Raw genomic sequence first — 15536 nt, 5'->3', positions numbered from 1 at the left:
CCACCTGTTTATTTCTGCTTATCTGGAGAAAACTGACAGGACTTTGTTCTTTTCCAAATAAACAGTAGAATAATTAGGGGAATCATATTCATTGGTTCTTTATTTTCCCTATTAACTAAAAATAGTTGAAATGGCAGGGAGCTGCAATGGAAACTTAGGGGTCATGAACGCAAGAGCAGCTATACATACTGACGTCATGGTTTTCCCTGAGGCCTGAAGAGGACTTTGCTGAAGCTCAGCAGAATCACATTGCTCTTTTGGATTTTAGCCACATTCACCAGTATTTTAATTTCAGGAACTGAAATTCCCTGCTGCCTTAAATACGATGACAGATATAAGCATGAGGTTTCGTACTTTTGGACAGGAAGCATTTGCAGTTAGCCTACTTTAATGCTCATTGATAAGACTTTACTTGCTCTTCTTCTTTTGTCGCTGATAACTAGCACTGGTTTTCAATTATACATCTTGAGAGCTCAGTGACATTGCTTAAGCAGGAGAAACAACTAACAAATAATGCAGCCATGCATCAAGAAAACACCCCAAACCATTACGGTGCATTTTTGCAAATGTATTTTGCCGTGCTGGAAAAAAAAACATAGCTATTAAATTGGCCTCAATACTGGAAAGGAAACTAGCTGTTATCACACATCTAATGACATCTATGTAAATATCAAGATAGTACTTTAAAACCAAGGTGGCAAAAGGAAGTTCACTTATTTAAATTGCACGCCCTCCGGTTACAGCTATTTCTGATCAAGGGATACTGTGTCAGTAATCCTACGGGGATGAAATTTCCGGATATAGTTCAACTCAGTAATGTTCATACACATACTGTATACCAAATCACTGCTGAGGTGCATCTGGGTCATCCCAGGGTTTATACAGTTGGTGTTCTAATTAAAGAAGAAGAACCTACTTAATTAAAAAGCTGTTGAATTCACTTATTAATTGAATGACATTAAATATCCTCTGTGGGGTATCTTTATTAGTAAAGCTTTGTGAAGACAATACTAGGAATGTGTGTATTGTCCCAGAGACATATTTCAGCATATTTTTATTTTTTTAAATACAGTATATATAATTAAGTGTATTGCAGGTTAAGGTAAATCAAGACCTGAGACACTGTAGATTTTCTATGTCTTACATGAGAGTACATAAAAGATTTGTGTAATACTTCAAAATATATTCACTGTTTACAGTTTCACAACAATCACATCATTAAGGGTGATTATGAGAACCTCTGCATATTTCCTCTTTATGCAGTTTCTAGTAGGACTGTGGTCCATGTATTAACTTAACTAAAAGGTTACACACTATTTGGAGGCTTTTCATAAATTTCACTTTTCAACATTTTCCTTCTGGGTATTACGTTCTGAAATCCAAAATAAAAGTACAAAGAGTAAGAAGCATGATTTGTTCAAACTCAACCTCCTCTGCGTTTTTAAAAAAACATTTCTTTTGAGAGGCAGAACTCATTCAGATCGAAAGTACAAGTGGAATCTTCCTGGCTTGTCTGCGTCTGAGGTTTAAACACTTCTCATAAACAAGTCTAGCTTCCTGGGCCAGGGTCACATTGCTAAATCGGGCAGCATCAAGACAGGCCTCTTCAGCCTGACCTCTGACTGCACTCGCATTCGGCTGCTGTCTCTTAATGTTAAAATCACTGTACTCAGAACATAAAGCACTCAAACTGTGTTTTTGATGAAAAGCATTTCAATATTTATGCAGGTTTCCTCTGACAAAATTAAAAAGTAAAAAATATAATAGAAAATCAAACTGAAAAGAGACATCTCTAAAACAAACATCCATGAATAGTTAAAAAATATCCTGTTAGCACTATCAAAATTGTATAAATAACATTAAAAAGTACCTGACTCTCATTAGGGCAGTCTCCCCTAGAATGCTTGAGCAGTCTTGGTTTCAGAGCATGGAAAGTGACGTGACACAAAAACCTCAATTGCTCAGATGAGCCACGTAGAGGATAAAACTGAATAATGATGATTCTCAGTCAGAAACAGAGCATTGTCACTACAACAGTTCAATCACTCTGGGAATCTTAGCTTTGAATACAACCACTTTTTACTAAATTCCCCACCAGCAACAATAAATTGCACCTACAGTAGCTTGTATCACACTGTTTACATCTGGCACTTACTTTCTCTTCCCTTCTGCTGTGGTTTCAGTGACTAATGGCTCATTTCACCTACAGTGTACCTGATAGGACCACGTTTTATCAGATGTCTATACACACATTCTTCATTTTTCGAAGATTAAGTAGAGATATAAAGTAGAAAGCACAACAGCTTTAAATCAATAAAGTGATGAACATGTTGGAAGTGCAAAATTTTTTAAAGAAGGAGACATAAAGGGTAATAAAATTTATGTCCACATCCATCTATTATCAGAAAACCACTTATTCCCTGAGTATATCCTGGAAAGATAGGTTGTATGGAGGGACTGCAGCCCAGAGAGGATGCCAGTCCACACATTACAGCACACATACTGTACACACAAACACATAGGGATAATAGAAATGTAAATGTCCATTTTGAACATTAACCTAAAACAATACCTTTGACATAATTAACACAACAGTAAATACTGAAGAAAATAAGAAAAGTGAGGTAAAAGTAAATTACGTCAGGTATTCTGATATCTATGCTAAAACAGTTATTTACTTGTAATCTGTGTACAACATCCATCTTATTCTCATTAGTATTTGTCTAATACTTTGGTTTCATGAAGATGATGCACTAAACAGTTTCCAGTGTGCTTAAGAATATCAGTATAAATCAGGTTTCCTCATCATGTGCATATATTCTCAAATTCCAGCAATAATTTCTGTTGGCACAACTATTTTATGCACAGTGGAACTAACCACAACTGCAAAAAGCATTTAATGTTTTCAGAGTCATTAAGCTGTAAAACAACACCACTAAACCTACATTTGGCTTATGATATAGAAGCCCCGACAGTGTGGATTTTGACTCTAAATAAATAACTTTGGATATACAGTAGGGCACAAAACTAATTTAGAATAATATTTTCAGTCTTCTAGACCTGAAAATAGTAATTTGTTTAAGTAAAGTAGTAAGCTTTATTTGAAATTCACAGATCACAGGCTATAATCGTGTGTTGCCACTCTTACAAGCAATATAAACTGTACATCTGTGGTGTACGTTTTGCACCAGGTTGCAAATGCTATCTTTTGGGATTCTGTCCCATTCTTCCCTCAGAGCCTGGACAAGCATCTGCCAGTTCATTGGCCTCGGGGTCCTAGAAGCCGCATGTCATCCCAGTTCATCCCAAAAATGGGGCTCAGATCTGGCGAGTAGGGCATCCATGGCTTCATGGTCACGTTCACATCGCACAAGAGAGGAAGAGATCGTTACACAAGCAGAATGAGGATGTGTTGTCCTGCTGGAATGTTGTCACTTCAGGATAAACAAGCAAGAATAGCAGGAAGTGAGGCCCCCGTTCTTGACCAATGTAGCGCTGTGCAGTTAGGTTGCCATCATTTAGTAACAGGTAAACTGTCCTGCTTAGACCACCATATCTGGGCCTCCACAACCATTGAGCTCTTGTACACAACAATTAGCGCATCGTTGTCTAAACAAGAAAGTCTAGACAAAGCTTGATTCATCATCAAAATGGATTGGGCTCCACTCCAAGTGAGTCCACATAAGGTATTGATAAGTTAATAAATGGGCCGTATTGGTTTCTTTCTTTGTTTTTCATTTGTGATTTTCACCAGGCTTGAGATTGAACAGGTTAAATCACCTCATCACCTGTACCTACAGTAATCAGCTCTCTCAACAGTGAGGTGTTTTATAGCTGACATACTTAAGAGAATTACAGTCTTGAATAATCATTTGATCAAAATGATGCCAATAACAAATATCAATATCCATTCATCCATAGCATCTATAACATTCATGCATATAGTGATACATTTCTTTTGATGCTCTGTATATTATCTTTATTTGAAAATTTCCCTTTTCCTCCATTTAACTGGCCTGTAAGAATAGAATCAAGTCAGAGTGTGGAAATTAAAATTACAGTATGCCAATCTCTCCTGTCAGGCTTTGTGGAACTTGCAGCATGTCAAATGATGAATGATTGTGGAGGTGGGCGTGCTGAGAAGGATATTCACTTTCCTATTGAGCAGTACAGGATTTATTGATGCCTCTAAAAACAATTGTGCATTATTTTAGGGAAAACAGTCTAAATTATATTTTTTTCAGTGCTCTTTAGATATGACTTTAATTGTGAAACAAAATATTCCACTATTCAATTCTAAATATTTTCAAGCTGAAAATATAGGCATCCCCTGGACTCTTAAGGTCACAATTTGAAAATCTGAAAACAAAAACAGCAGATTTATTTTTTAAGTTTCAGATATTGTTTTATGAACTCACTAGATGATGAAACTGCATGTCCCCATAAAAAGCAGAATTATTATGGTATAAAAGAAATATAAATCCTATACCATTATACAGTACAAGATTTTTCTTTGTGGTGTAGGCTATTCCTTTTGTCTTTCTCTTGAAAAATTATTAAATTATTCTTGAAAATTATCATGTTCATATTCAAGATAGGAAAAGTTGACAAGGTAGAAAATAAGAAGAATTTTTGCCGCTACTGTTTCAGTGTCTTAGTTATAATGGAAAGTGAACTAAAAATACGTTTTATGGAATTTATTTTGATGATGAATCTTATCATGCAGAAACTTAAAAATAATTTGTAATCCTAAAGCTACTGTAGACCAGAGCTCAGTTTACACAGGGACATTTCTGTCATTTGAAACTGATTGAACTCCTCAATTACCTTGAGGTACTGAGAAACATTGCAAATATTTAACCAAAATTTACCATTAAATTCAATGTCATGACATACAACTTGTTATGAAAACAAGTAAACACAGTAAGTTTTTTTACCCTGGGTATGTCAAGTATATTTTTTGCATAAATGTTAAATAATTAATAACTACTACTATTAAGTACTGACTATTTTTCAAAGAATATTTGCATTTGTGTATGTATATATGAAGTCAGGGTATTCACAATTTAGAATTCCTTACGAGAAGGTCTGGAAAAAAAACAAGTACAATTTAGAAAAAAATGGTAATTTTATTAATACCATTGAATGTGAATTAGTAACAGTCCAGATGGGTATTCAAATTCATTGTGCAAGCCTAATTTTAATTCATACAGAAGAATGGGTCTTGGTGTAAATACTGCTAATCAGATGTATATAGAAATATATGAGACATATTCCAATTAAAATCTATTCTGCTGAATGTACAGTAGCTTTTGGTGTTTTTGAGAAAAGAGGTCTTTGTTTGCTGGGAAGAACTGCATCTTCATGAGATGTAGTTTCTCGAAAGGTTTTGAAAAATCATAAAGCTAATGTTATGTGTACCCAGTACAATAGCTACAGTTAATATCAAGTAATTAAAAGTCACCAACAACATAGCTGTTACGTGAAACATCCTTCTGTTTTTTGCACAGACACAAACTTGGCAATCTACAAAGTTAAAGAAGAGCTCTGTAATAATGCAGAAGCTGCAAAAGCCTGTAGGTGTTCTGACCTCAGGGTAGCAGAGAAACTCTGGTACCCTGGTATAAAGCTCCAAAAGGTCATTAGAATCGAGAATATTCAGCTAAAACAATCACAGCCAACTTTGTTTTGACAGGTTGGTGATGTATATAAATATGTATAGGTACAGACTCAGATAGAAACTCAAGTTGGAACTAACAATTTCCAGTTACTGTAAAATACCACATGCATTAAATGAACTGTATAATCAGATGTGGCTAACAGAAAAAACTCTAGACCTAAAATGGGTCCCAACCGATGTACAAGATATCCGGTATTGTAGACATCATAAATCAAAGAATATTATCCTGTGCAATTGAACTTTTTATTATGGTTACACAGTGATTATGCTGTTGAGTAATAAAATGTGTAAATACACAAAGTAATATAACAGATAGGTCTAGTACATAATGTATATCTAGCATATATATGCATTATACAGTAAATTATATTTCATATAACATTATTTCATATAGCAAAGCAATCAATATGAGCTAGGAGACCGATATGGCAGATAATGTTGACATTATTGTTACAAGTAATAATAGACATTAGAAAACTGTAAATGACAGAGCATTAGCATGTCATAGACAATTTTGTGGGTCAAATTCAACTTTGTGTATGTGGGCATCTTCTTCTCCAGTCTGATCACAGTGATAATATTGTTATAATGTTATTATATTTAATTTTACAATTTGTGATGAAATTATTTGTAATTGTCCTAGACTTCAGCTACCTTTGTCCCAAAAGATGGGGAATCTTACTGAGAGAGACTTGATTTCCCTCCTCCCAGCCAGAAAATTTTGACCCTTAATCTAGATTGTCTTGTTAGGATACACACTTTCAGAACACAAAAGGATGTTTCGTACTCAGCTGCTTAGATCCTCCCCTGTCAATTCAGAACAGGCTAAATTAGAGATCAGGGTCTGAGGTGACAGGATAGTGTATTATTGTCAGCATATTAACCCAGGGGACAGTCTCAGGGGGTTGTATCCCATGGCTCTAATTGTGAGATTGTGCCTTCCAAAGCAAGGACTGCCTTATCCCCCTTAGGCTTCTGCTTGTGCCTCGGACACAGAGATACAGAAAAGGCTTAGAGACTGGAATGACTCTCTCACATCCTCAATGTTCTGGGGCTACAGAGCACTTTAATTAGTTTGTGAAGCCATGTTAGAGCAGAGGTAGGAGAAAAAAAGATGTGACCTCCGGACTGAGTGAGCATATGTAGGCAGATAGTAAGACAACATAGAAGAGAAAAAAAAGCCTGAGACACTGATGTTGTAAGAGGTATTAGGGCTGTCTCAATAAATTTCCAGCCTGGAATCTTCCTGCACATACCAAGCATGGAAGTTCATTAAAAAAATAAGGTATGAGAGGTGCAAAAGTAATCTTATCATTAATCCAAACTAAATAGAAATATACTCCACACATACACACACAACATACATACATTCCTAATAAAGTTCTGTAACTGTGTTTACTTTCATACTTCACATACAGTACAGTTTAAATACTCTCAAAAACATCTATTTTTATATTAAGCTACTATGCAGATGAAACAAAATGCATATGATTGCTAATTGGGAAGAATATGGCCCATAACTTGAACACAGATTAACACAGCTCTTCTTCTGTTCAAAACAACCATTCTGTGGTATGTTACTGGCTTAAAAATTGATTCCACATGCTGTTTGCTGATTTTTTTAAGAGTTGACCTACACCTGGAGACAAAGTTCAAGATGATCCATACAGCACTGTGTTATAGGGCTTTCCATGATCACTGCCTGCCAAGTCAGGCTATTTGAATTGAAGAACATATTGACCAAACTCATTTGATGAATAAGTAAACCTTTCCATTTTAACACTGGACAATCTTCTACCTGAGTGCATATTTGTTTTGTAATAGTTTGTGCCTCACTTTAGGATTCAATACTGCCCTGGTTTGAGGCCAAGTTAGAGCTCTTTTTACTGATGCAGAACCAAGTAAGGCCTTTTATCTTTGCTACACATTTTTACCTCATCTTACAGTTAATTGGAAAAGCTCAGCATACATTCTACTTTAAAAGACTAAGACTCCAAATTATCTGGTTATGAAATATTTCCTAAAACATGCAAATTCTGCCAGAAGTCTCACTTCTAGTATTGGTAGAGTAGTATGTATTATGTATGAAATATTAAATACATTTCCTGTAATGATTTTCTCATTCTCTTTTTTTTGGCTCACCAAAACTGTGTGTCAATGTTTGCCATCATCCCCCTTGTTCAGTTATCCTCACTTCACACAGCTGTAGTAAACAAGGAAAGGTTGAGAAGTGGAGGTCAAGGGTTGACTCCTGACGGGAAGTTTAAATAAAATAAGGAACTTTCAGCAGTTCAAGCTATAAAGCTCAAATTCTTTGCTACTGAACCACCCTCTTCACATTAATCTATCATGTTAAAGAGTAAAGGACCCTAAACCCGCTCAACATTAAAAATGATTGTCCTATTGGTGCACTTTGGTCACTATGACCTCTGAGAGTCCAGTCATTTGGCAGACTCTATATTGTTCTTGAACACGTTATGTAGTTTTAATTTCTTTTATTTTGTGTCCAAAGTTTTTATTAAAAAATGTTTATATCACAACAACAATTCTGTTATTCCCTTTATTCACAGAATCTAGTGAATCAGGGATGAATTAAATGGTCATCTCATGACTTCGGTTACTGTCAAGCACTATTATTCAATGTGTAGATTAAGATTGACATATTACAGTCACATTTCTTGATTCAAAATTCTTTCCCTGCTCAATGTCTACAAACTACATTAACTACATTAATGATTTGACCGTATGTTTACAAAGCATCTATGAAATAATAAGGAATAATCTGTAAACAATATCTCATTCCACTTTTAAGAGTCTTCTCCCAGCTGTTGATCCTTTTGCTACTCCTTAAAATACATGCTCAAAAGTGTTTCCATTGAGCAGGGCTCAAGAGTCAAATGGTATATCTATACACTATACCCATCACTTTGTCAGGTGTAAACCTTCATAAGCATTAAAGCATACTTATTAAAAAGACAAATGCAGGTGATATCTCATCCTATTTAATACAGACAGCTCCCATACATAGGGGTGTACCTTCTTGACACTTCACAAATACAAACATTGCTCCTCACAGAGCTCTGCATAATTTACTACAAGAAACATTTTGATATTTTAGAGTAAATTCTACACTAAATTTGCATGCTCGCTCACATACTGCTGCTTAAACACAGTGAAAATTCTCCACATTAGTGAAGTGCACTTAAATAGTTGTTACTGGTATTATCATACTCTCCTCTTTGCCAAGATATAGGGTTTTTTAAGTATTTTTGAGTGAAGCAATGGACTATGCAATTTTGTTCCCTTCAGATGCGTATTTCAGAGTATGTATTATATGCATATACTGTCAGAATGGAGATCATTACCTGTCATAATACATTATCTTTCTGTTTGTTTTTTAATGGATAATTCCTGCACTCATGGATAGCTTCAGCTGATAGCTCTAGGAACAAAAAAACCTTCCTCTGTCCAGCAGCCGTGTAGTGCACAGATGGGCACAGTCCTGGGTTATCCCACAATGCTCTGTCAGTGGCTTCAATCTTGCCCTAGGGGCATACCCCACCATTGGGTGAGAGGGCAATTCACCAAGTGTGTTATTTCAGTCCAGAGATTCTCTTGTGTGCAGTTGATCGTACGGAAATGTGTGTTCCAAAAGACTATAAACTGGATTATAATCGATCTGGGTCCACCAGCTCACACATATTTCAATTATAAGTGTGCTAAAATCATTACTTCATTAAGTTTAAATTCGAGATGGAGATATTTTATAATATGGAGTTTTTAATCACAGTAGCTCTTCAGCATGTGAAAATCATTTTCCTCCCTGTCCTTCTAGGATGAAGAGCAAAAAGATATAAGACAAAGCTTGCTCTTGAAGAGTCTAAAGTTAACAAATTACAGTGATGTATAGCACATGGGAGCTCTGAATTTTATTACAATATAATAATAGCAAGGCGAGAATGTGTCTGCGCCATTACTGCTTATTAATAGAGAAACACGGTTCTGGAGGCCCTGTGCCTGATTGCGCTCACATCAGGTGTTTTGGTGAAGTGCAGGCTGCTGTCTGGGGCCCAGAAGCAATATCTCCCAATTAATAGCTGTTGGCAGTAAGAGGGTAAATTGCTGCAAAATCACCAGCAAGCCAATCAAGATGTGGAGGCTGTCATAATCTCTGTAAACATATGTTCTCCTTGGCTTTCCATTAACTTGATTTCTTTACCGCTACTAATGTGACTCTAACTGTACAGTACAGTATGTCTTCGTTTGAGCCTTCCTCCTGATGAGTATTGGCACCTCAATTTGATATTTAGCTCTCAGAGCTATATATTATTATACAAACACACATGTGTGTTTATAGCAGTATTTCAGTTCTGGTAATATGGAACACCTTGAATTGAGCTTTTCTTATATGGCAGTTACCTTTATCATGAACGATAATGTAATTGATGTCAATCACTCTTGTATTGTACATGTACACTGTGCCCAGTTGTGGCCTAAATAAATTAAGTGTTTACAGATACAGGTAGTTCTCAACAGAAAGCAAGATTCTGTATTACTTGTACTCCATTTAAGCAAAATGTGCTTTATAAAATGACTATGTCAGGTATAAAACACTTAATACCCTTTTACCTTGTTTTGTACAACAGCTTTATTGTCATTTAATTAATTTATATAATTAACTGATTATTATTTAATGCAGTTGTTTTCCGTAGTATGTATTGTCACCATGCATAAGAATTCCTGCTACGCAAATAATAATAATAAGAAGAAGAATGCAAGAAAACAAAAAAAATCGATCTCCATGTTTATAAATGGCAGTGCATTTCTAGAGCTGCAATACAGACTGACACAAAAGATTAAAAAATTGACTTGTTTTTTGCTCCTTTTTAAAAAACAAATAAAGTCAAAAGCAACTCATTAAGATGTTGTCTTCCTTATGACATCCTGCAACTGCTCATGAGGGCAGTTTGACCAGTATGCGGTCGTCCTGTTGCGACAGAGTTAACAGCATAAGGTTGAGTTAACTGTGCTCCTCACAGGAGCCCTGCATTAGCACAGTCTAATGTCACAGAGGTCAGAACTCGGTTTTCACATTATACCAAGCTCTGGGGGCCAGCGCCACACTCGCTTCCAAACTCTCCTCTCCGCTTGCGCGTATAAATGTCTCTGCTGTCAGCTTCTGCCCAGGTCTTCTTTAATTGAAAATAACAGCCATGGGCCAGCCCTCAGCTACTTCCATGAAGTGTGCACTGTTACAAGTGACAGCTACCCATCAATACCAATGACTATTACTCTGGAAGTGAGAGGACCATAGATGACATCTAAGATACCACCCCTACACCACCACCCCCTGGCCTTCTACCGCCCCCAGCCTTGAAATAGTTAACCCATTATTACCAGTGCTACTCAATTGCAGCGAAAAACACAGATTCTGTGACACGCCAGTGAAAGCACACACCGTTCACGAACTGAGCAGTTCAGGTAATCATCAAAGTTTTTTGAAGGCTATGAAGGTATACCACCACAATCTCCCCTTTCTCCCCCCCGCCCCCCTGCACTACACACCTCCTCAAAGTAACCTCAGCTGGAACAACAATACGGACTGCATTTTCATATTTGGGAAAGGTGAGTGTCATAGTTATACACTAGTGTTTTAGTGCAAAGCTCCAAAATTATTAAACACATTTCAGTACCAAGGCTGCTATTGCAATTAAATAAGAGTACTACTACTATAATAAAAATAATAACATTTGTTATAAAATATTCTGATGAGAACAATCCAAATTTTTACATTGCTTGTGTTGCAACCCAAACGTCTCATATGCCATCAGTCTAACAAAAAGGGATGTTGCATCTTCATTGACCACATGCACAATAATATATTTTACTGCAACACCATGCATGCATAGCAATTTAGGATTAATGACTTCTTATTTACAGAATGTCAACTGTGTTGACAGCACATTCTGTGCACAACCCAGATGAAAAAACACAGAAAGACAAAAGACAGGAAGACCAGGAAAGGTACAGACCTTGTCAGAAGCTGCAGAGCTGTAGAAACTGTTTTCCTTATAGAGTCCTCTCCCTCTCTCTGTGTGACTCCCTCCCTTTCAGTCTCTCAGCTGCTCAGTGCAGTTCTCAGGAAATGAATGGGGGCTCACAGAGAACTGTTGTACTTGCAAATGACTTACCAGAGTCACATGATCTGCTAAATGTAGGGTGGGCCAGTGGGTGGAGGCTTCATAAACAAGAGAAGACAATATACTCTAAGCTTTAACAGCATGCATCGAATTACACAGGGGCCCCTTGTGGGAGGTTTCCGACAAGCCTGGTTAGCTGTAGTTGCTTAGCTTTATGCTGTGCACGGTATTTCCCACAAAATAAAACACAGGAAAGAGGAGGGTAGGGGCATTTTCTTTGTTTAAAAAAATCATAACATGAATAACACATGGTTTTAGTGTCAGCGTAGAACCAGAATTAAACAACGTGGCGAAGGTGCTGCTAAACACAGAAGCTGAGAAGGAGCAACACCCACAACCCATATAGCTTGCACTGTGCAATGTCAAATGCCCACCTCTTCTGCTAAAGTACAGTCACAATGCTGTCTTGTACTCAGGAGGCTGGGCTGGGTTCACCTCGCTGAGGCAGAGCTGATGTGCTGGTATTAAAAAAAATGTGTGGTGATATCACAATACTGACAGTGTTACCTGAAATTCCAAATTAATATAAAGGCAAGCAGATCAATTTTCATCCCATAAATTCCATTTGCTTGTTTGTACTTTTTAGATCAAGTGTTCCTGCTCCTTAGCACTATATAGTTCCTGCTTTACATCTTGGGTTTTAATCACAATCATGCTCTAGTAAACTTTATTCTAAGAAAACATGCTTCAAAATTGTTTCCACCATCCAGAGAACTCCACTCAAGATTAATACTGCAATTTCTCCTTCAGGTGTTTTATTCTCTATTATCATCTACAGAACGTAGTACTTAGGGAGATTTATCATTGGGAATTATGAAAGATACAAATGTTAAATACAGTTTAATGCCTTGCAACAGTGAAGGTATGTGACCTTCATCTGTTATACAGTATATACAGTGTACATATGTGTACATACATACTGATGGAAAAAATAAACGTAACACCTCCTTCTCCACACTCTGGCCCTCCCGTCTGCATGAAACAGGCTGAAGAGTGACTCATCCGTGAAGAGGACCTGAAGCCACTGCTGACGAGTGTGTCGCAGCCTCTGTCTGGCCCAAGCCAGTCGGGTGTGATGTCTAAGAGGTGTGAGCAGAGGGCCTCTGGCAGGTCGCCTTGCTCTAAGGCCAGCAGCATAGAGCCTCACTGTCCCGTCACTGATGCGGGCATTGTGTCTGCTGGCAGTTTCAGCAACAGTATGGGTGGCAGATCTGAAACGATCTCTCAGATGGACCAGTTGGATGTGTTGGTCCTGCTCTGGTGTGGTCACTCGAGGGCGACCGGATCTTGGACGGTAATCTGTCCTGCTGGTCTGCTGAAACCTTCTCTGCAGTTGGGACACAGTGGAGCAGCTTATTCCATAGTGTCTGGCAATGCTGGCACATGACATGCCTGCCTGCAGCATGCCAATGCCCCTCTCCTTTGCTTCTGGTGACATTCGAGGCATTAGAGTGTAGCCTTTTTTTTGCAGTGACCTAAGCTTTGAATTAAGGCCTTTTTAAAGGTGACCTGATCAGGCACTGTTCCACCTGGACCTCATTGGGTAAAAGTGCACCTAACAAGCTGCATCCTTCAAATGAAGTAGGCAGTTTGGTCCACACTCCCACAATCCTCTGGGTAAAGAAGTGCCTCCTGATCTTGGTTTTAAATGCTCTTCCACCTAATTCCCACTTGTGTCCTCTGCCTTTTGTTTCTTTCTGAAGAGGTCTGCTGGTATGATTTTGAATGCCTTAAAAGATTTGGAATATTTGCATCAGGTCCCCTCACACTAAAAATACTAAAAAGATTCAGTTCCTTCAATTTGCCAGTGTATAATATTTCCTTAAACCCTGGAATAATCAGTTTGTTCTTCCCTGGACCAAAATTGTACATGACATTCTAAATGAGCATTCCTTGATTTAGATCCTAAGCTGTATATCCTAACATTTCTTTGCCTTCTAATATTGCTTCTCCACATTGTCTAGAACATTAAAATGATTTGTCAACATAAATAGGTAAGTCTTTGTCACAAGTAGACTCTACATCAAAACATCATGTGCCAGGTGTCTGCCCAGTCTTGAATTTGATCTTTAGTTAAAGATAAACTAATTTATCTAAAGTATCCCAGTCTTGGTTTATCTTTCTGTCTTTAATGCTTGTCCTTCCTAAAAGCCAATCAGCAGACTTCAAGGCCAACAATGCCCACATTGGAATTATGGTTACTTTCCTCTCAAAGACAAAACTGCAAACTCACAGGTGCTCGGTAAGTTACAGGAGTTGCTGCTATGTGACAGTCCAAGCTCACCATCCAGCCATCCATTTTCTTACCATTCTTATCCCATTTAGGGTTGTTGGGCATCCAGAGCCCAGCAAGCAGCGAGCACAAGGCAGGATACAGCCTGAATGGGACACTAGCGAGCACACACTGACAAACATGCACACACTCACTCAAGGGTCAGCTTTCCCGAGAGCAAATTTACCTACCACTATGACTTTGAAAACCAGAGCAGCCAGGACTAACCCATGTGAACACGGGGAGAATATAAAAACTCTATGCAGACAGCACGCCAGGACTGGAATTGAATCCAGGGCTTCAGCACTGCAAGGCGACGATGCTACTAGCCACAGTGCCATTGTGCCAACCCCAAGCCAATCAGTTAGGTGAGGTCCCCTTTTCAGACCATAAAGGCCCATGGGGGAATGGAGGGCAAGGGCGTGGTCAGCATCATGCTCCAGCTGGCCTATTTCCGCCAGAAGGATTAATCCCCAGTACTCATTTGGAAAGCAGGCTGAGTGGATCTGGGAGCCGTCTGGAAGGAATTAGAGCTACATCGCTTGCCCCTACATGGGATTGAACGCGGGACCTTCCGGTCAGGAGCTAGATGCCCTTGCCATCTGAACTACCACGGTTCCCAAGCCACTCGATGCTTAGTCAATTATTGCGCACCAGCAGTTAGAGGATGCAAGTCACAAAATCAAACCAGGGATCAAGTTTAGAGTAAACTGCTCAGTAGCACGTGAAAGCTTTTTTTCAACTCTGAAAATTTAAAAAGCACTGAAATGATATCTGTATTCATCATGTCCTGGCAAATTAACTTAATGAAAACACTGAAATTCCAAGGACAAATTGTGAAATAGTCTAATTACATTTTTTTTCTAAATGATATTAAACAGAATTATAACTTTCCTTTCTCGGATTTCAGATCCAGATTTATTGTGTTCAATATAGATCCTCAAAATATCAAAGCAGGAAGGTGAAGGATGTAAAAAAAAACAATGTTGTCGTTTTCATATTGAAACTTAAATAACCCCTTCTTTAAATGAATCAAGGCTGAAAAATGCATGATGTGAAAAACTAAAATCTCTGATCAATACAAACCGGAACATTTCCAGGAATGGTGTTTTTTATCACCTCTCAATGGGCAATTAGAGAGCCCATTACAATTAAAATAGAAATTCAGCACAACATCTTATGTCCACTAATTAATAACAACTTGACATAAATAGGTGTTTACATTACCCTTAAAATATCAAACTGAGGTTAGATTTCTGATATTTAGTAAAAAAATATTTCTATAGACAACAGAAATGTCAGTAGTGTAGTTTCTAAGTGTAGCTGTAGCCCTGTAATACAATTCTCAATGTAATCAAAATCATCTATTTAATTTGTGACCTAA

At 37.7% G+C, this 15536-nt stretch overlaps 1 protein-coding gene across 2 annotated transcripts in view; it reads right to left on the bottom strand.

Moving 5' to 3' along the window:
• Nucleotides 1-11829, bottom strand: part of klf12b (Kruppel like factor 12b) — an 81994-nt gene extending 70165 nt beyond the window's left edge. The window contains exon 1 of one of the 2 annotated variants that reach the window (XM_088913963.1): nucleotides 11713-11829. The gene's annotated coding sequence lies outside the window, so the exon portion shown is untranslated. The remainder of the gene's footprint in view (nucleotides 1-11712) is intronic. The other variant, XM_088913962.1, reaches the window with a different exon arrangement.
• Nucleotides 11830-15536: the final 3707 nt, after the last annotated feature.

Source organism: Atractosteus spatula, chromosome 4 (genome assembly GCF_055471065.1).
Source record: "Atractosteus spatula isolate fAtrSpa1 chromosome 4, fAtrSpa1.hap1, whole genome shotgun sequence".
NCBI lineage: Eukaryota > Metazoa > Chordata > Actinopteri > Semionotiformes > Lepisosteidae > Atractosteus > Atractosteus spatula.
The sequence above is the reverse complement of the archived record's forward strand: the minus strand, read 5'-3'. Positions and strand labels throughout refer to the sequence as shown.